A 20005-nucleotide genomic window follows, 5' to 3' on the forward strand; every position below is an offset into this window, starting at 1 on the left:
CTGTAATCCCAGCTACTTGGGAGGCTGAGACAGGAAAATCGCTTGAACCCAGGAGGCCAAGGTTGCAATGAGCTGAGATTATGCCATTGCCCTCTGGCTTGGGTGACAAAAGTGAAACTCCATCTCAAAAAATAAAAAATTAAATAAAACAAACTTTGTCTTTAAAGAAACAACATAAGACCTTGTCTTAAAAAAAAAATAACAACAAAGAAGGTAATTTCAGAATTTGATAAGAACTATTGAGGAATAAGTAGAAATTAATACAGTGGGAGGTAGGGGATTTTACTTTAGATCAGGTGGCCAGGAAATGCCTTTCTGACAAGGTAACCTGAGTTAGGACAGAAAATAGAGAAAGTGGCAGTCATGCAGGATGCAGGGGAAGAGCATTCCAGATAGAGGGTGCTCTCACTAAAGACCCTAAGGTAGAAAAGAGCTTGCGGTGGCTGGGCACAGTAGCTCATGCCTGTAATCCCAGCACTTTGTGAGGCCGAGGCAGGTGGATCACCTGAGGTTAGGGGTTAAAGACCAGCCTGGCCAACATGGTGAAACCGTGTTTGTTTTTTTTAACAAACAAAAACAAAGAACTTTGTGTGAGAGAGGGGCAGAGAGGAATCACGTACAGATTCTCAAAAAGATGGGGAAATGGAATGAGATGCACCCCAGTTATAGGTCAAAATGAAGAGAATAAATTTTATCCCAAGACCAATGGCATTCAGGGCCTAATTCCAGTTTATATTGAAGATTATATATTTGGGCAGGTGGGGAGGAGTCCTCTTTAAGCAAAGAATATGACAATACAAGCCAGGTGTGGTAGCACGTGCCTGTAGTCCCAGCTACTAGGGAGGCTGAGGAGGGAGGATTGCTTGAGCCCAGGAGTTCGAGTCAAGCCTAAGCCTTGGCAACATAGCAAAACCCCATCTCTACAAACAGAAAAAGAATATGACAGTACAAATGCAAATTTGGGTGTGGAATAGGATATTTACTTAGAATGAAAAAATTTTCAACAAACTACATTATTTTTTGGACCACTACACTCAAAGCCAGAACAAAGTTTTTAAAGTGGACAAGCATCACAGTAACTAGAAAATGATAGTTTCTAGTTTGACTAACAACCTGACATTCTGTAGTGCTTTCCCCCCTTCCTGTTTTGGTATTAATGAGAACTGAAGCCCTAGCTTATAATTTTATACATGTGAAGAATGGAAGAGCTTATCATAGTTTTTCCCACCAGTATCCATAAACTTCTGATGATGGGCACCACAGAAGAAATAGTTGACATGGTGACACAACCTCTGTCCCTACATCATCTTGTCATGATGCCAAGGGAGTTGGCACAATGGTGGTAGGAAGCACCCCGAAGCCATTTCTACACTGGCATGGTTAATAAGCTCACTACACATTAAAGTGACTGTGAATTAATAGATTCCATTACACCCATGACCACTCCAATGTCTTCCAAAAAAAGGATAAATTTGTCCGGGAACAAACAATTTTTTTTTGTAGTGCTTCTCCAACTCTGTTTAAAGATATTTTTTAAATTTTACAAAGAGCATATGAGCATAAGAATATGTTATTAGGGTTTTTCCCAGAGTCTTGGAAGGAGCCAGGCAAATGAAGAGGCTTGAAGCTTAAGCTTCGTTAGCATCTGTGTAAATTGGAAAAGTTCTCTGATGGGAAACCATGTGAGGTTTAAGACATGTTTATGTGCTATGATTGACATATTCAGAAGATCCCGGCCAGGCACTGTAGCTCACACCTGTAATCCCAGTACTTTAAGAGGCTGAGGAGGGTGGATCATGAGATCAGGAGTTTGGGACCAGCCTGGCCAACATGGTGAAATCCCATCTCTACTAAAAATACATAATTAGCTAGGCCTGATGGTGTGCACCTGTAATCCCAGTTACTCAGGAGGCTGAAGCAGGAGAATGGCTTGGACCTGAGAGGCAGAAGTTGCAGTGAGCCAAGATCGTGCCACTGCAGTCCACCCTAGGAAAAAGATTGAGACTTTATCTCAAAAAAAAGGAAAGAGAAAAGGAAAGCAATAATAAGGAGAAATTATGTTTACATTTCTCCTTTAAGAGTATTTTTAAACTGGGCACAATGGCTCACACCTGTAATCCCAGCACTTTGGGAGGCCAAGGTGGGTGGATAATTTGAGGTCAGGAGTTTGAAACTAGCCTGGCCAACATGGTAAAACCTCATCTCTGCTAAAAATACAAAACAAAAGAAAACAGCCAGGAATGGTGGCAGGCACCTGTAATCCCAACTACCTGGGAGGCTGAGGCAGGAGAATTGTTTGAACTCGGGAGGCAGAGGTTGCAGTGAGCCAAGATTGTACAACTGCACTCCAGCCTGGGTGACAGAGTGAGACTCCATCTCAAAACAAAAACAGGATTTTAAAATAGTTTGCCTATAATTTGCTGAAGGTTACCAGTATACTGGTTCAGCATCTAAACTGGCCACTGAGATAAGTTAATAGTGGCTAACTCTGGGCAAGATATTATGAGTGATTTTTATTTTATTCACTGTGTATCTTCCAAAGTGATCACGCATTGCTTTTCTAATCAGAAAAACTAAGTTTTTAGATAGTTCAGACTCAGAAGAAAGTTTACCCTGGATTCTCCTATTCCATGTGATTCCTAATTTTTCAGAGAAGGTTATTACATAAAGCTCTTAGGTACAGAATCAAAGACTTGGCCTCTCTAGTGTTAAGTATAGAGAAACTTAGAAAAAACATTCTTTCTGCCAAGATGAAAGGAAGTGAAAATCCTCTCCAACTGTGAAGTCTACTTCTATAACTAACAGATTCATACACATTTACTCAAATAGTCCACCCATTTCCCATTTCTATTGGGTTTTTACAGGAGAAAATAGGGCAAAGTAGGTGCTTTTAAAAATCCATATCACTTATGTTAATATATGGCATAAAGATGGATTTTAAAATAAACCAAAAATTCTACTTTGAGGTGTATACTCAAAATAAATGAAAATGTATGTCCACACAAAAAAGATGTACATCGAATAGAAAAAAAAAAGAAATAAATAAAAAATTTCAAAAGGCAGTGGGAGGGAAGGAATAAAAAAGTTTAAAAAAATAAGTAAAAAAAGTGTACATGAGCGTTCATAGAAGCATTATTCATAATGCCAAAGCACAGAAATAACTATTATTTTTGCCAATGAATAAACAAAATGTAGTATAATCATGCAATGGAATAGAAATAATAAATCTCTCATGTGAGGTCGGGAGTTCAAAAGCAGCCTGACAAACATGGTGAAATCCCATCTTCAAAACAAATTAAAAAATTAAAAATATAAAAAAATAAATAAACATTAAATCTCTGCTCTTTTTCTCTAATCTAGTCAATAAATTACTGATGCATGCTACAACATAGATGAATTTTGAAAACATTACACTAAGTGGGAGAAGCCAGACACAAAGGATTTTATGATTTCATTTACATGAAATATCCTTAATAGGCAAATTTGTAGAGACAGTTTGTAGATTGGGATTGCCTAGGAGTGGGCAGTGATTTGGGGGTGATGGCTAAGGAGCATGTGGAGTTTTCTTTTTGGGATAATGAAAATGTTCTAAATTGATTGTGGTGCTGGTTGCACAATCCTGGGAGTATACAAAAAGCCATTGAAATGTATGCCTTATATGGGTAAATCAATGGTATCTGACCTGTATTTCAGTAAGGCTGTTATCAAAAAATAACAGAAATAAATGAAGAAAGGTAAATAACTATCTTATCTCATGCAATTCTGAATTCACTCAACAATGTAAAATTCCCAAGTAGTCTGAACAGTTGAATTAAAGTTTCATAATTAAATACTATTTTTAAAAAGAGATTAACAATTACATTTTGTAAATGGTGTATTATAAAGAAAATTAAACCATAGATTTACTAGAATGTTGATGTACTTTGTCATGGGGAATATCTTTATGTGCATTGTACTAACACGAACTTGAAATGATAGCTCTGTCTACATAAACACAAAACAACCTTTCGGTATGTGAGCATCAAAAACAAAATAAAAATGCAAATGCTGCAATAAAAAAATTGTAACATAGAAAACAAAGAACTATCCTTAAAGGAGCTTATAAATGAAATTTTGGAAAGTTAAATTCTCTGAGAGAAATTGGGCAAAACAGATGAACAGAGAGTGCACACAAGATTACAAATTAAAAGAAAAAGGGGAAAAAAGCATTTGACCTGGGTTTGCCCCGACGTGTGATATACTATGTTGTTTATACGATTCTTCCCTATGAAGGACCTTAACTCTATTTGGTTTCAGGTTATAACAACAGTAACAGAAAAGACATTAGGAAAACTGAAGAGTAGTTCTTCATGTTCACCGAGGGCCTTTTTACATCAGATGGTGACTACTTGATGAATTTGATGCCCTTGTCATCCCTTCCACTCTCCTCTGTCACACGGTGGCAGCTTCCCCTCCTCGCTGTTTCCTTCACTATACAATCTTACACCCTCAGTCTTCCTTGCCTATTTCAGCAGCTTCCTAACTCACCTCCCTGCCTTTTAGTCTCTTCCCACCTAGTCCATCTTGTGGGCACCCAGAATCATTGTTCTAAACGAGTCAGAGTAACTGTTTCTTTTATTTACTAAGAATCTCAGCTGCCTCTGCATTGCATAGAGCACAAACTTCAAGACCTGCAAAGCTGTCTTCTCATCCTATGTACATTTCCAACCTCATCTCTTATTTCCCCAGCATGTTATTCTTTAGCTCTGCTGAGCAACAGCAAAGCTTTCCCATTGCCAAGCCTTTCTTCGCACATGCAGTTTCTTCTGCCTTTACTCCCTAGCCTTCAGCACCCAGCTACCTGGAGTCTAGCACTCCTCCAAAATATTAAGTGGTTGATTATAGCCCTGCTTTTCCTGCAAGGCTTCAAGAGATGAGGACATGTCTTACTCATCCATATATCCCCATCACCTAAAATTATCAGAAACATGGTAAGTGTCCAATAAAGGAATGAATCAACTTTCTGGTTTTGTTTTTCAGAGTATGAAATATTTTTGCACTACTGAAACAAACACCCTTATGGAAATTTCAAAGTGCTAGACTGTAAAAATTTTAGAGTCTTCCTTAATTTTCTGATTAAGAAAAACACCAGAAATAAAATTATACACAGGAGTACATGGTTTTTTTTTTACATGATTTATTTTTAAAAGCAAGATTTGAAAGCTTGGTAAAATGAAATCAACTTGAGTTTGATTTTAAAGTTTTGACTCAAGATTTAAATCTTTGCTGTCTTTGGTTTTCTACTGATTTATATCAAGGTGCTTCTGAGCTGGTAGAGTCCCTGTGAAAACCCACGAGTTTTGCCCAGATGGATGAAATGCTTGCTGTTAGTGAAGGGCCCCTGTTCAGATGAGTATTGTTAAGGCAATATTTGGGATGCATCAGGCAACTCTCTGGAGACCAACAGCCCTGCCACTAGGGTTAAAAATATGCCACAGAGCAGAGGAAAGTGGGGCTGTGTGAGAATCTAGAGTAGACAGCCAAACCCTATAGCAGGGAAAAAACACAGTAACAGAGTAGGCTTTGCCTCACCTCCTATCTTTTTCTTTTCCCCTCAGTATGAATTTATTTCAACAAAAGAATGAATACATTAAAATTTGCCTATTAAGGAAAAATTCTGAAGACTTTCCTAATGTGGCGGCAAAATATACTGGGCTCTCTTATCCATTGTTGCCTTTGAAGAAGTTGTCCTAGCTTGAGGTAAGTGTTGAAGAGGTGGTCAGAACACAGGAAATCCACCAGTGCTATTGATCTGGATGGAAAGTGAGTATTTTTTAGGACTTCACACCAGCATATCCAGGGTATTTATTCATTCATCAGTATTTACTTGTTGCCTAACATGTCCAGTTTCTGTTCCAGGAGCTGAGACACAGCTATTGAATGAAAACAAGTACTGGAAGCTTATATTCCAGTGAGAGAGACAGACAGTAAACAAATATGCCAGCTGGTGATGAGTGCTATGGAGAAAAACTACGCAGGGCACGGGGAGCAGAAAATGTGAATGTGCTGGGGAAAGAGATTGCTGCTTCACAGAAGTAGCCCAAAAAAGGTGACATGCAAACAGAGACCTAGAGATGAGGCACTGGGCAATAGAAACCCAGGAAGAGCATTCCCAAGGCAGAAGCATTAGCAAGCGATGCCAGGGAGGCTTGGCACAGTCAGGGAATGAGTGAGAAAGGAAGCACATGGCAGAAAAGGTAGCATGGGGGCAGAATGTGGGGTACCTCATGAACCAGTGCAAAGAATTTTACTTTTACTGAGCAAGATGGAAAGCCATTAGAGAGTTCTGAGCAAAGACTGTGCAGTAGTAGCACAGTTTTACATTTTGAAAGGATCACTGTGGCTGCTGCTGGAGAATTGACAGTAGAAAATGAAGAGGAAGCAGGAAGACCATTTAGGAGGCTGCTGCAATAGTCCAAGTGAGAGAGAATGGTGAATCAGAGCAGCGTTCCTGCAGTGGAAAGTGGCTGGATTCTGGGTACATTTTGAAAACAGAGATAACAGGACTTATTACATCCACCTCTGGGTGAAGCAAGACTGGAGGGTGAAGATGTGCCATTCATCTTCATTACTTGCCAATTCTGTACTTGTGAACTTGCAAAATTTGCATTCTCATAAAATGTATGGTACTTTTAGTCATTTGCTGACATGCAGAGTGGTGAAAATTTTGAGTACCCAGAGGCACATGTTCCCAGCTGAGGGCAAACAAAGTGACACTGCAGTTTTAGCTCTCACACTATAAATGTGTTCTTGTAGTCTATTTTGTGCCATTTATTTTTGTATTTTTCTTAGTGATTTTACTATTTAAAATGGCACCCAGGTGTAGCACTGAAGTGCTGTTTAAGGTTTCTAAGCAGAAGAGGGCTGTGATGTCAGCACTGTGGGAGGTTGAGGAAGGAGGATCGCTTGAGTCTGGGAGTTTGAGACCAGCATGGGAAACATAGTGACTCCTTCCCTGCTCACTGTCTTTACCAAAAAAAATGCTGTTTAGTATTGTTCCTAAGTATAAGAGGGCTATGACGTCAGCACCTTGGGAGATTGAGGCAGGAGGATCACTTGAGCCTGCAGTGAACTATGATCACACCACTGCACTACAGCCTGGGTGACAGAGCAAGACCCAGTCTCAAAATACAAAACAAAAATTTAGGTAAAGAGCTGTTGGCTGAGTTCTATGTTAATGAATCCATAATATACATTACAGGCATTAAATAAGGTGTCTTCAAGTAGTAACACACACACACACACAAAAGGTTATGTACTAATCCATTGAGAAAAATGTGACCAGTGGCTTTTAGGACCCTAATGCAGTATGTCCCCTAGGTGCAAAAGTTCAGTATTTGCTAACTTAGTTTTTGTGGTGGTGACTTTTAGAACACAACTACCGCAAATAACAAGAACCAGCTGTAACAGAGTAAAAGTAATTTAGAAGTTCAAAAAAATGCTGCAAATAGGGCTCGGAAATACCTTAGCCTGTACAGAAAACTGCAGGAGGCTGCATTTTTTTTTGAGACAGAGTCTTGCTCTGTTGCCAGGCCAGAGTGTAGTGGCACAATCTCTGCTCACTGCAACCTCTGCCTCCTGAGTTCAAGCAATTCTTCTGCCTCAGCCTCCTGAGTAGCTGGGACCACAGGTGCGTGCCACCACTCCTGGCTAAATTTTGTATTTTTAGTAGAGACAGGGTTTCACTATGGCCAGAATGGTCTCAGTCTCTTGACCTCATGATCTGCCCACCTTGGCCTCCCAAAGTGTGGGGTTTACAGGCATGAGCCACTATGCCCAGCCAGAAACTGCATCCTTTAAGAAAATCTACAATGAAGAATTAAGCTGGAATACCATACCTGATTGACACCAGCTGAGAAAAGGGTAAACTATGGCTCAGTGTGTGGGTTCTCATCCTGGCTGATGAAAATCACCTGAAGAGTTTAAAAAAATGTTAGTATCTGGGTTCCACCACAGAGCTTGAGTTGAAATGGCATTACAAGTTGCAAAAGCTTGCTAGGTGATTCTAAACTAATGTGTAACAAAAACTTCTTAAAGCTTTATTTAGCATTCCTAAGAATCACATGCAGAGCTTGTTAAAAGAGATTACTGGGTTCCACCCTCAGAGAGATTAATGCAGATCTGGGATGAAACACCGGAATCTGCGCAGGTGATGCTCGAGCACTATGGCTACACGTTAAGTAGCACTGCCCTGTATCACTTCTATCACGAAGCCACAGAATCCCAAGGGAACTCAGGTTGAACAAAACCCAGCAACTGAGCTCTCTTCAGCCAACAGTAACTGTTCTCATCTCTTGGTTTCACTTTTCCTCTGTGGCCTTAACTTCTCCTACACCTCATCTTCCATGCAGCTTGCTGGGCAGCCTCAGTCCTAGCTGTGAGATCCTCATATCTACACATCAATCCTGGCTTTGCTTAGCCCACGTGTTCATCCTCAAAGCAATCCCTGGAGACAGAGATGAATAATCTGTCCAGCCTGACAAATGTGCCCTTTTGGGAAAGGAGTGTAAGCCACAGTGTGCATAAATCACGAAAAGAAGATACTCGCCCTGTCAGTTTTGTATATTTAACAATTACTGCTACAGAGAATTTATTCCTTCATTTCCATTTTACAAATTTTATTTCAAAAAAGGGGGATGTGTGTGGAAGATTAAGATGTCCACAGAAAGTAACTCTCATCATTACAATAAAGTATTTAATTGAACAGAAACAATAAAGACCCAATTCAGTATGTAATGTCCTATTTTCCCACTGCACCAGTTAAAAAAAAGTCAAAGCCTTCTTAGTTTGGAAGAGTAGAACAGCTTTTACACAGAAAAGGTGCCCCAAATGAGTAACCAAATCTCTAATTTTGTCTATTTATCCTTTTTTTTTTGGTTCTTTTTCTTTCTTCTCAGGCTTAGCTTCTTCCTCCTCAGTTTTTTGATTAACTGTTTAACTTCTTTAAGTTTGAGAACTCTGATTACCATCTTTCCATTCTTTCTTGTTAGTGTTGCAATTTCCACTAAAAACAAACACATACGTTTATTTGTATTGCAGGCAGGCAGGCATACTTAGCAGAGAAACTTAACAGACACTCACAGTTTCTGCTCATTACATCATTTAAACCTTAGTTCTGCACTCTGCTTAATATTATTATCATTCCCTTCTATGAGAACAAAATACCTTTGATCTTGTAATGTTTCAATTACAATTTTTACTTAAATATCTTCACCTCACCCATTGCAACTTTCTTAGCAGCCATTTTGTCACTCCTTTAATAAAAGAATAATTGACCAATTGCTATTGCTGGCCTGCTATTAGCTGGGCTGATCAGAAGGAACCTCAATTTCAGTCAGAGTCTTCAACTGGTAGCAACAGATTACTTTTTATAAACTTTGCAAGTCTTTAAAAATAAAACAGGCTGGGTGCAGTGGCTCACCCAGCAATTTGGGAGGCCAAGGCAGGTGGATCATGAGGTCAGGAGATTGAGACTACCCTGGCTAACATGGTGAAACCCTGTCTCTACTATAAATACAAAAAAATTAGCCAGGCATGGTGGCAGGCACCTGAAGTCCCAGCTACTCAGGAGGCTGAGGCAGAAAAATTACTTGAACCCAAAAGGCAGAGATTGCAGTGAACTGAGATCACACCACTGCACTCCAGCCTGGGTGACAGAGTGAGACTGTCTCAAAAAGAAAACAAAAAAAGGCATGAAATGGCCAAGAAAAGCAGACTAATACCCAAAGGGAAAGGAATTGTTTTGTACTAGGGAAATTGAGTAGTGTCCCCTTGAAATTGGATGGAAGAAGACAACAGAGGACAATCTGTATGTAAATGGCCTTTTCTTTCTTTCTTTCTTCCTTTTTTTTTGTTGAGATGGAGTTTCGCTCTTGTTGACCAGGCGCAAGGTTGTGCAGTGGCACAATCTTGGCTCACTGCAACTTCTGCCACCCAGGTTCAAGCAATTCTCCTGCCTCAGCCTCCTGAATAGCTGGGATTACAGGTATGCACCACCATGCCTCGCTAATTTTTTGTATTTTTACTAGAGATGAGGTTTCACCATGTTGGCCAGGCTGGTCTCAAACTCCTGACTTCAGGTAATCCACCCACCTTGATCTCTCAAAGTTCTGGGGGTTACAGGTATGAGCCACTGTGCCTGGCCATGAGTGGCATTTTCTAAGGAACACCAGGAGCTAAACTGTCCTAATCTAAAGCGACATGTTAATTTACCACAATTTCTTAGAAACATTTAGAAATATTCTTTTTTTTTTTTTGAGATGGAGTCTCTGTCACCCAGGCTGGAGTGCAGTGGCACAATCTCGACTCACTGTAGCCTCTGCCTCTGCCTCCCAGGTTTAAGTGATTCTCCTGCCTCAGCCTCCCGAGTAGCTGGGATTACAGGTGTGCACCACCAAGTCAGGCTAATTTTTGTCTTTTGGAAGTAGAGACAGGGCTTCACCATGTTGGCTAGGCTGGTCTTGAACTCGTGGCCTCAGGTGATCTGCCCACATTGGCCTCCCAAAGTGTTGGAGTTACAGGAGTGAGTAACCATGCCCAGTTGAAATATTCTTTTTCTGAAACCGAGTTTCACTCTTGTAGCCTGGGCTGGAGTGCAATGTTGCGATATTGTCTTGGCTCACTGCAACCTCCACCTTCTGGGTTCAAGTGATTCTCCTGCCTCAGCCTCCCAAGTAGCTGGGATTACAGGCACATGCTACCATGCCCAGTTAATTTTTTGTACTTTTAGTAGAGACAGGTTTCTCCACATTGGTCAGGCTGGTCTCAAACTCCCAACCTCAGGTGATCTGCCAACCTCAGCTTCCCAGAGTGCTGGGATTATAGGCATGAGCCACTGCACCTGGCCTGAAATCCTGAACAAAGTATTTGGAATTGCTAACATAAGCCTAAAATAAGATTAGTAAATTCAAAAGAATAGGAGAGGATATCACAACCCATGTAAATTTTGTATCTCTGTTAAAGAATACCAAACCTATGTAAAATATGTAACTACATGCATATGTTTTATCACACATACACACAAGCAAAGATATCACTGATGAGAAGATTTGATAACTGTTAACTAAAAGTAGCATGGTGCAGGATCTCTATCTGTGAGTATTGAGAATAGTGTGTCCACAATTTACCAATGTTGACCTTGGTCAATTCACTTACCCTCAGTAAGCTTTATTGTCCTCAGTTAGAAGACAGGAATAGGGGAGGATTCAAAATGGCTCAGTAAGAACAACTCAGGATTGCAGCTCTCAGTGAATGCGTAGAGGGTGAATCAAAGCTGCATTTCCAGATGGATCTTTTTTGCCCACAGAATGGGGAAATACCCACATGTAGAAGAGACACAGGAAGCCAGCGCAGCTGCTTTGGCTGGTGAGGCAACTATGGCCAACACCACAGCGCAGTGGCACTCCGCAACACTCTGCACAGAACACACTGGTCCAGGTGCCCTGTTACACCAGCAGTCTGAGATTTGGGAGGGCAGATTAGCATATCCATCTAATTAAACGGGACTTGGACAGTGAGCCAGACCAGGAGATTCCTGGGAAGTGGCGTTTGAGCCAGTGCAGTGGGTCGCTGAACAGGAAATCACACAGATCCCGGACAAACAAAACGGCGATTTGAAACACTCTGGGTGGAAAGTTTCACTGCGAGCACAGCTGAACCCAGGATGGTGCAGCTCGGTGGGAGAGAGGCGTCCACCATTACCGAGGCAATCCGCCCCTACTGAGGCACACTCCCATTGCTGATGCAGCCTGCCATTGGTGAGGCAACCGCCATAACAGAGAGATTATGCCACAGGGCGGAGCCTGTGGCAGCAGGGCGAAGACCACAATGGTAGGGCAGAGCCCGCAGCAACAGGGCAGACCCCATGCCAGCAAGGCAGAGCCTCAGCAGGCAAATAGTGACTAGACTGCCTCCTAGCTGGGCAGGACAGTGCAATGGACATTCATAAAGAAAGCCCTAATTCCACAAGACAAATCATCTGAGAATAAAAAGGGGTTTTATGAGTTCTGTTGCAGCAGACTTAAACGTAGCAGCCTAAAAGCGCTGAATGAATAACGGAGCTCACAGCTCAGCACTGGAGCTCCTATAAAGTACAGACCATCTCTCCAAGCAGCTCCCTGACCCCTGTATATCCAGAGAGTCACCTCAAAAAGGACTGATCAGACTGACATTTGGTGGGCATCATTCTGGGACAAAGATAGCAAAAGAAGAAACTGGTAGCATCCCTCACTGTTCCACAGCTGTGACAGGTGTACTCCAGAAAAGCAGGGCCTAGAGTGAACCTCAGCAGTCATACAGCAAAGGGGCTAGACTGTAGAAGGAAAACCAAGTAACAAAAATACTTCATCATCAACAATATGGGCATCCACTCAGAGACCCAATCGAAAAGTCAGCAACTACTCAGATGACAGGTGGATAAAACCACAAAGATGGAAAGAAACCAGCACAAAAAAAGGAAAAGACCTGAAACCAGAACACCTCGCCTCCTACAAAAGACCAAAACTCCTCACCAGCAAGGGAACAAAGCTGAACAGAGAATGACTGTGATGAAATTAGACTTCAGAAGGTGGGTAATAAGAAACTTCTGTGAGCTAAAAGAGCATGTTCTAAATCAATGCAAAGAAACTAAGAACTTTAAAAAAAGATTTGAGAAAATGATAACAAGAATGGATAACTTAGAGAGGAATATGAATGAATTGAAGGAGCTGAAAAACACAACATGAGAACTTTGCAAAGTATGCACAAGTTTCAACAGCTGAATTGACAAAGCAGAAGAAAGAATATCAAAAGTTGAAGATCAACTCAATAAAATACAATGAGAAACCAAGATTAGAGAAAAAAACGCAAAAAGAAATGAACAAAGTCTCCAAGAAATGTGGGACTATGTGAAGAGACCTAACCTACGTTTGATAGGTGTACCAGAATGTGATAAAGAGAATGAATCCAAGCTGGAAAATACTCTTCAGGATATTATCCAGGAAAATTTCCCCAACATAGCAAGGCAGGCACACACTCAAATCCAGGAAATACAGAGAACACCATAAAGATATTCCACAAGAAGAGCAACCCCAAGGCACATAATCGTCAGATTCACCAGGGTTGAAATGAAGGAGAAAATACCAAGGGCAGCCAGAGAGTAAGGTCGGGGCACCCACAAAGGGAAGCCCATCATACTCACAGCAGATCTCTTGGCAGAAACACTACAAGCCAGAAGAGAGTGGGGGCCAATATTCAACATCCTTAAACAAAAGAACTTTCAACCCAGAATTTCATATCCAGCCAAACTGAGCTTCATAAGTGAAGGAAAAATAAAATCCTTTGCAAACAAGCAAGTACTCAGAGATTTTGTCACCACCAGGCCTGCTTTACAAGAGCTCCTGAAAAAGGCACTACACATAGAAAAGAAAAACTAGTACCAGCCATTCCAAAAACACACTAAATGCTAAAAAGCATCAACAAAATGAAGAATCTACATCAACTAATGGGCAAAACAGCCAGCTAACATCAAAATGGCAGTATCAAATTCACACATAACAATACTAACCCTAAATGTAAATGGGCAAAACACCCTAATCAAAAGACACAGACTGGCAAATTGGATAAAAAACCAAAACCCATCAGTGTGCTGTATCCAGGAAACCCATCTCACATGCAAGGATACAGAAAGGCTCAAAATAAAGGGCTAAATGAAGATTTACCAAGCAAATGGAGAGCAAAAAAAAGGTGGAGTTGCAATTCTCATCTCTGATAAAATAGAGTTTAAAGCAGCAAAGATCAAAAGAGACAAAGGAGGTCATTACATAATGGTAAAAAAATCAATACAACAAGAAGAGCTAATAATCCTAAATATATATGGACCCAATACAGGAGCACCCAGATATATAAGGCGAGTTCTTAATGACTTACAAAAAGACTTAGACTCCCACACAATAATAGTAAGAGACTTTAACACTTCACTGTCAATATTAGACAGATCAACCAGACAGAAAATCAACAAGGATATCCAGGGCTTGAACTCAGACCTGGAGCAAGCAAACCTGATGCACATTTACAGAACTCTCCACCCCAAATCCACAGAATATACATTCTTCTCAGCACCACATCACATCTACTCTAAAATTGACCACTTAATTGGAAGTAAAGCACTCCTCAGAAAATGCAAAACAACTGAAATCATAAGAAACATTCTCTCAGACCATAGTGCAATCAAGCTAGAACTCAGAATTCAGAAAATAACCCAGAAGCGCACAGCTTCATGGAAACTGAACAACTGGCTCTTGAATGTTGACTGGATAAACAATGAAATGAAGGCAGAAATAAAGAAGTTCTTCGAAACCAATAAGAACAAAGACAAAACATGCCAGAATCTCTGGAACACATTTAAAGCAGTCTCTAGAGGAAAATATATAGCAATAAGTGCCCATATGAGAAGAGTGGAGAGATGCAAAATTGACACCCTATCACCAAAATTGAAAGAGCTAGAGGAGCAAGATTAAAAAAACTCAAAACCTAGCAGAAGACTAGAAATAACTAAGATCAGAGCAGAACTAAAAAAGATAGAGACATGAAAAACCCTTCAAAAATCAATAAATACAAGAACTGGTTTTTTGAAAAGATCAACAAAATAGACCACTAGCCAGACTGATAAAAAAGAAAAGAGAGAAGGACCAAATAGATGCAATAAAAAATGATCAAGGGAAAATCACCACAGGTTCCACAGAAATTCAAACCATCATCAGAGACTATTACAAACAACTCTATGCACATAAACTAGTAAACCTGGAAGAAATGGATAAATTCCTGGACACCTGTGTTCTTCCAAGCCTAAACCAGGAGGAAGCTGAAACTATGAATAGACCAATAACAAGGTCTGAAGTCGAGGCAGCAATTAAGAGCCTACCACACAAAAAAAGCCCAGGTCCGATGGGTTCACAGCCGAATTCTACCAGACACAGAAAAAGGAGCTGGTACCATTCCTTCTAAAACTATTCCAAACAATCCAAAAAGAGGGAATCCTTCCCAAATTATTTTATGAGACCAACATCATCCTGTTACCAAAACCCGGCAGAGACCCAACAAGAAAAGAAAACTTCAGACCAATATGCATGATGAACATAGATTCAAAAATCTTCAATAAAATACTGGCAAGCCAATTGCAGCAGCACATTAAAAAACTTATCCATCATGATCAAGTAGGATTCATCCCGGGGATGCAAGGCTGGTTCAAGATATGCAAGTCTATAAACATAATTCACCACATAAACAGAACCAAAAACAAAAACCACATGATTATCTCAATTGACACAGAGAAGGCATTCGACAAAATTCAACAGCCCTTTATGCTAAAAACCCTCAATAAACTCTGTATCAATGGAACGTATCTCAAAGTAATAAAAGCTATTTATGACAAACCAACAGTCAATATTATACTGAATGGGCAAAAACTGGAAGCATTCCCTTTGAAATCAGGCACTAAACAAGGATGCCCTCTTTCACCACTCCTATTTAATATAGTACTGGAAGTTCTAGCCAGAGCAATCAGGCAAGAAAAAGAAATAAAGGGTATTCAAATAGGAAAGGTGGAAGCCAAATTGTCTCTATTTGCAGACGACATGATAGTATACCTAGAAGACCCCATCGCCTCAGCTCAAAAACTCCTGAAACTGATAAGCAACTTCAGCAAAGTCTCAGGATATAAAATCAATGTGCAAAAATCACAAGCATTCCTATAAACCAATAACAGACTTAAAGAAAGCCAAATCAAGAACGAACTGCCATTCACAATTGCTACAAAAAGAATAAAATACCAAGGAATACAGCTCACAAGGAACGTAAGGGACCTCTTCAAGGAAAACTACAAACCACTGCTCAATGAAATAAGAGAGGACACAAACAGATGAAGAAACATTTCATGTTCATTGTTAGGAAGAATTAACATCATGAAAATGGCTATACTGCCCAAAGTAATTTACAGAATCAATGCTATCCCCATCAAGCTACCATTGACTTTCTTCACAGAACTGGAAAAAACCACCATGGATTTCATATGGAACCAAAAGAGAGCCCGCATAGCCAAGTCAATTCTAAACAAAAAGAACACAGCAGGAGGCATCACACTACTGGATTTTAAACTATACTACAAGGCTACAGTAATCAAAACAGCATGGTACTGGTACCAAAACAGAGATATAGACCAATGGAACAGAACAGAGGCATTGGAGGCAACACAACATATCTACAACAATACAATCTTTGATAAACCTGACCAAAACAAGCAATGTGGAAAGGATTTCTTGTTTAGTAAATGGTGTTGGGAAAACTGGCTAGCCATGTGCAGAAAGCAGAAACTGGACCCCTTCCTGACACCTTACACTAAAATTAACTCCAGATGGATTAAAGACTTAAACATAAGACCAGGCACCATAAAAACCCTAGGAGAAAATCTAGGCAAAACCATTCAGGACATAGAAGTAGGCAAGAATTTCATGACCAAAACACCAAAAGCATTGGCAACAAAAGCCAAAATAGACAAATGGGACCTAATCAAACTCCACAGCTTCTGCACGGCAAAAGAAACAGTCACTAGAGTGAATCGGCAACCAACAGAATGGGAAAACATTTTTGCAGTTTACCCATCTGACAAAGGGCTTATATCCAGAATTTACAAAGCACTCACAGATTTACAGGAAAAAAACAAACAAACTCATTCAAAAATGGGCAAAGGATATGAACAGACACTTTACAAAAGAAGACATACATGAGGCCAACAAACATATGAAAAAATGCTCATCATCACTGGTCATTAGAGAGATGCAAATCAAAACCACATTGAGATACCATCTCACACCAGTTAGAATGGCGATCATTAAAAAATCTGGAGACAACAGATGCTGGAGAGGATGTGGAGAAATAGGAACACTTTTACACTGTTGGTGGGAGTGTAAATTAGTTTAACCATTGTGGAAAACAATGTGGCGATTCCTCAAGGCCTTAGAAATAGAAATTCCATTTGACCCAGCAATCCCATTACTGGGTATATATCCAAAGGACTATAAATCGTTCTACTATAAGGACACATGCACACGAATGCTCATTGCAGCACTGTTTACAATAGCAAAGACCTGGAACCGACCCAAATGTCCATCGATGATAGACTGGATTGGGAAAATGTGGCACATATACACCATGGAATATTATGCAGCAATCAGAAATGATGAGTTTGTGTCGTTTGTAGGGACATGGATGAATCTGGAGAACATCATTCTCACTAAACTGACACAAGAACAGAAAATGAAATACCGCATATTCTCACTCATAGGTGGGTGATGAAAAATGAGAACACGTGGACACAGGGAAGGGAGTACTAAACACTGGGGTCTACTGAGGGGAATAGGGGAGGTACAGCGGGGGTGGGGAGCTGGGGAGGGATAGCCTGGGGAGAAATGCCAAATATGGGTGAAGGGGAGGAATGCAGCAAAACATACTGCCATGTGTGTACCTATGCAACTGTCTTGCATGTTCTGCACATGTACCCCAAAACCTAAAATCCATTAAAAATAATTTTTTTAATAAAATAAAATAAAAAAGAACACAGGAATAACACTACCTAATTCATAGGGCAGCTGTTTCAATGAACTAGGATAACACATTGAAACCTAACTCACTCGGTCTAATGGAGTGAATTGAAGGAGAGAATATGAATTACCTTTCTCAGCAGACAGTTAACTAACATCCATGATCTTATTTAGCACTTTGATAGCTAAAGCCAGTGCTGACTTCAACATCGTTTCTCCTTTGTAGTCTTGTTTCAACATTAACACAGCTGCCTATAAAACATGAATCAACACAGAATTTTGTTTAAGTTTTTACATTTTTTAGAAACATAAATTGGTCTGGAAGAAAAATGCGGAGTGTGTGTGTGGTGAGTGGTGTATGTCTATATGAGGTGTGTAGACTGTAAAGTGTGTGTGTGGTGAGTGGTGTGTGTCTGTGTGAGGTTTGTGCACTGTAAAGTGTGTGGTGAATGGTGTGTGTCTTTTAGAGGTGTGTGCACTGTGCAGTGTGCGTGTAGTGAGTGTTGTGTGTCGATGTGAGGGGTGTGCACTGTGTAGTGTGTGTCTTCCATGGTGTGTGATGAGACGTGTGAGCACTGTGGAGTGTGTGTGTGTGTGTGGTCAGTGGTGTTAGTCTGTGTGTTTTGAGGACTGTGGAGTGTGTGGAACGTGTGTTGTGAGTGGCATGTGTCTGAGTTAGGGCTGTGTATTGTGGAGTGCGTGTGAAGGTGTGTCATGTGTGGCGTGTGTGTGTGAGGTGTGTGCACTGTGAAGTGTGTGTGTGGTGAGTAGTGTGTGTCTGTGTGAGGTGTGTGGACTGTGGTATGTGTCTGTGGTGAGTGGCGTTTATCTGTGTGAGGTGTGTGCATGGGGAGTGTGTGTGGTGAGTGGTGTGTGTCTGAGTGAGGTTTCTGCACTGTACATTGTGTGTGTGTTTTGTGTGTTGTCTTTCTGGGTGAGATGTATGCAATGTGGAAAGTGTGGTTGTGGCGAGTGGTGTTTTTCTATGTGAGGCATGTGCACTGCAGAGTGTGTGGTGAGTGGTGTGTGTGTGAAGTGTGTGCACTTGGAGCATGTTTGTGGTGAGTGGTGTGTCTTTGAGAGGTGTGTGCATTGTGGAGTGTGTCCACGTGTTTAGTGGTTTGTGTCTGTATAAGATGTGCGCACTGTGCAGTGTGTGTTGAATGGTGTCTGTGAGGTGTGTGAACTTGGAGAGTGCTTGTGGTGAGTGGTGTGTGTCTTTGAGAGGTGTGTGCACTGAGTGTGTGCGTGTGTTTAGTGTGTCTGTATAAGGTGTGTGCACTGTGCAGTGTGTGTGTGGTGAGTGGTGTGTGTCTGTGTGAGGTGTGTGCACTATGGAGTGTGTGTGGTGTGTGGTGTGTGCACTGTGGAGTGTCTGTGTGAGGGGTGAGTATTGTGAAGTGTGGCTGTGAAGTGTGTGTGCTGAGTGGTGTCTGTGTGGGGTGTGTGCACTGCTGTGTGAGTAGAGTGTATGTGGTACATGGTGTGTGTCTGTGTGGTGTGTGCACTGTGGAGTTTGTGTTTGTGGTGAGTTGTTAGCCTGTGTGAGGTATGTGCACTGTGGAGTGTGTGTGTGGTTCATGGTGGGTTCCTGTGAGGTGTGTGAACTGTGGAGTGTGTGAGTGGTGTGTCTGTGTGAAGTGTGTGCACTGTGAAGTGCGTGTGTGGTGAGTGGTGTGTGTCTTTGAGAGGTGGGTGCACTGAGGAGTGTGTGTGTTGTGTGGTGTGTGCCTTTGAGAGGTGTGTGCACTCTGCAGTGTGTTTGGTGACTGGTGTGTGTCTTTTTGAGTGGTGTAAACAGTGGAGTGTGTGTGTGGTGAGTTGTGGGTCTGTGTGCTGTGTGCACTGTGTAGTGTGTGTGTGGAGTGTGTGGTGAGTGGAGTGTCTGTGAAAGCTGTGTGCACATGTAGTGTGTGGTGTGTGATGTGTGTCAGGTGTTTTCACTTTGGAGTGTGTTTTTAAAGTGTCTGAATTGCGTGGTGTGTGTCTGTGGGAAATGTTTGCTCTGTGTACTGTGTGTATGTAGTGCGTGGTGTGTGTCTGAAGTGTGTGCACTGTGGAGTGTGTGTGTTACAAAAGCCGGAAGGAGACACATTTGGTCCTGGCCGCCCCGGGGTCACCGTGCCTGGGAGGAATGGACTATTGCTCGATTGGGAGTCCACTTCCTCCTCTTTAAAGATGACACAGCCGCCCTGGCCTTCCGGGAGGACTCCGGCGAGCGCGGTGCACGCTGCTGGGGAGTCCCACCGCGGGAGTTGAGGCCGCGGATTCCAAGGGCGGGAGGGGCGGAATGAGAAGGGACGCGGACCTTTCGGACTGCACTGTGTGGACGGTGCCTGTGCGTACACTCAGCTGTTCACGACTCGTTCTTCCGGCTCTCCACTGAAAATCGT

The 20005-nt window shown here is 41.4% G+C and overlaps 1 long non-coding RNA gene across 1 annotated transcript; it reads right to left on the bottom strand.

The window, feature by feature from the left end:
* Positions 1–8636: 8636 nt before the first annotated feature.
* Positions 8637–19996, bottom strand: LOC108589002 (uncharacterized). Its single transcript, XR_004745627.3, has 3 exons — positions 19921–19996; positions 17744–17864; positions 8637–9043 (listed from the first exon to the last, which is right to left on the bottom strand). It is a non-coding gene; the product is annotated as an uncharacterized LOC108589002 (long non-coding RNA).
* Positions 19997–20005: the final 9 nt, after the last annotated feature.

The sequence above is a fragment of the Callithrix jacchus genome, chromosome 7 (assembly GCF_049354715.1).
Source record: "Callithrix jacchus isolate 240 chromosome 7, calJac240_pri, whole genome shotgun sequence".
NCBI lineage: Eukaryota > Metazoa > Chordata > Mammalia > Primates > Cebidae > Callithrix > Callithrix jacchus.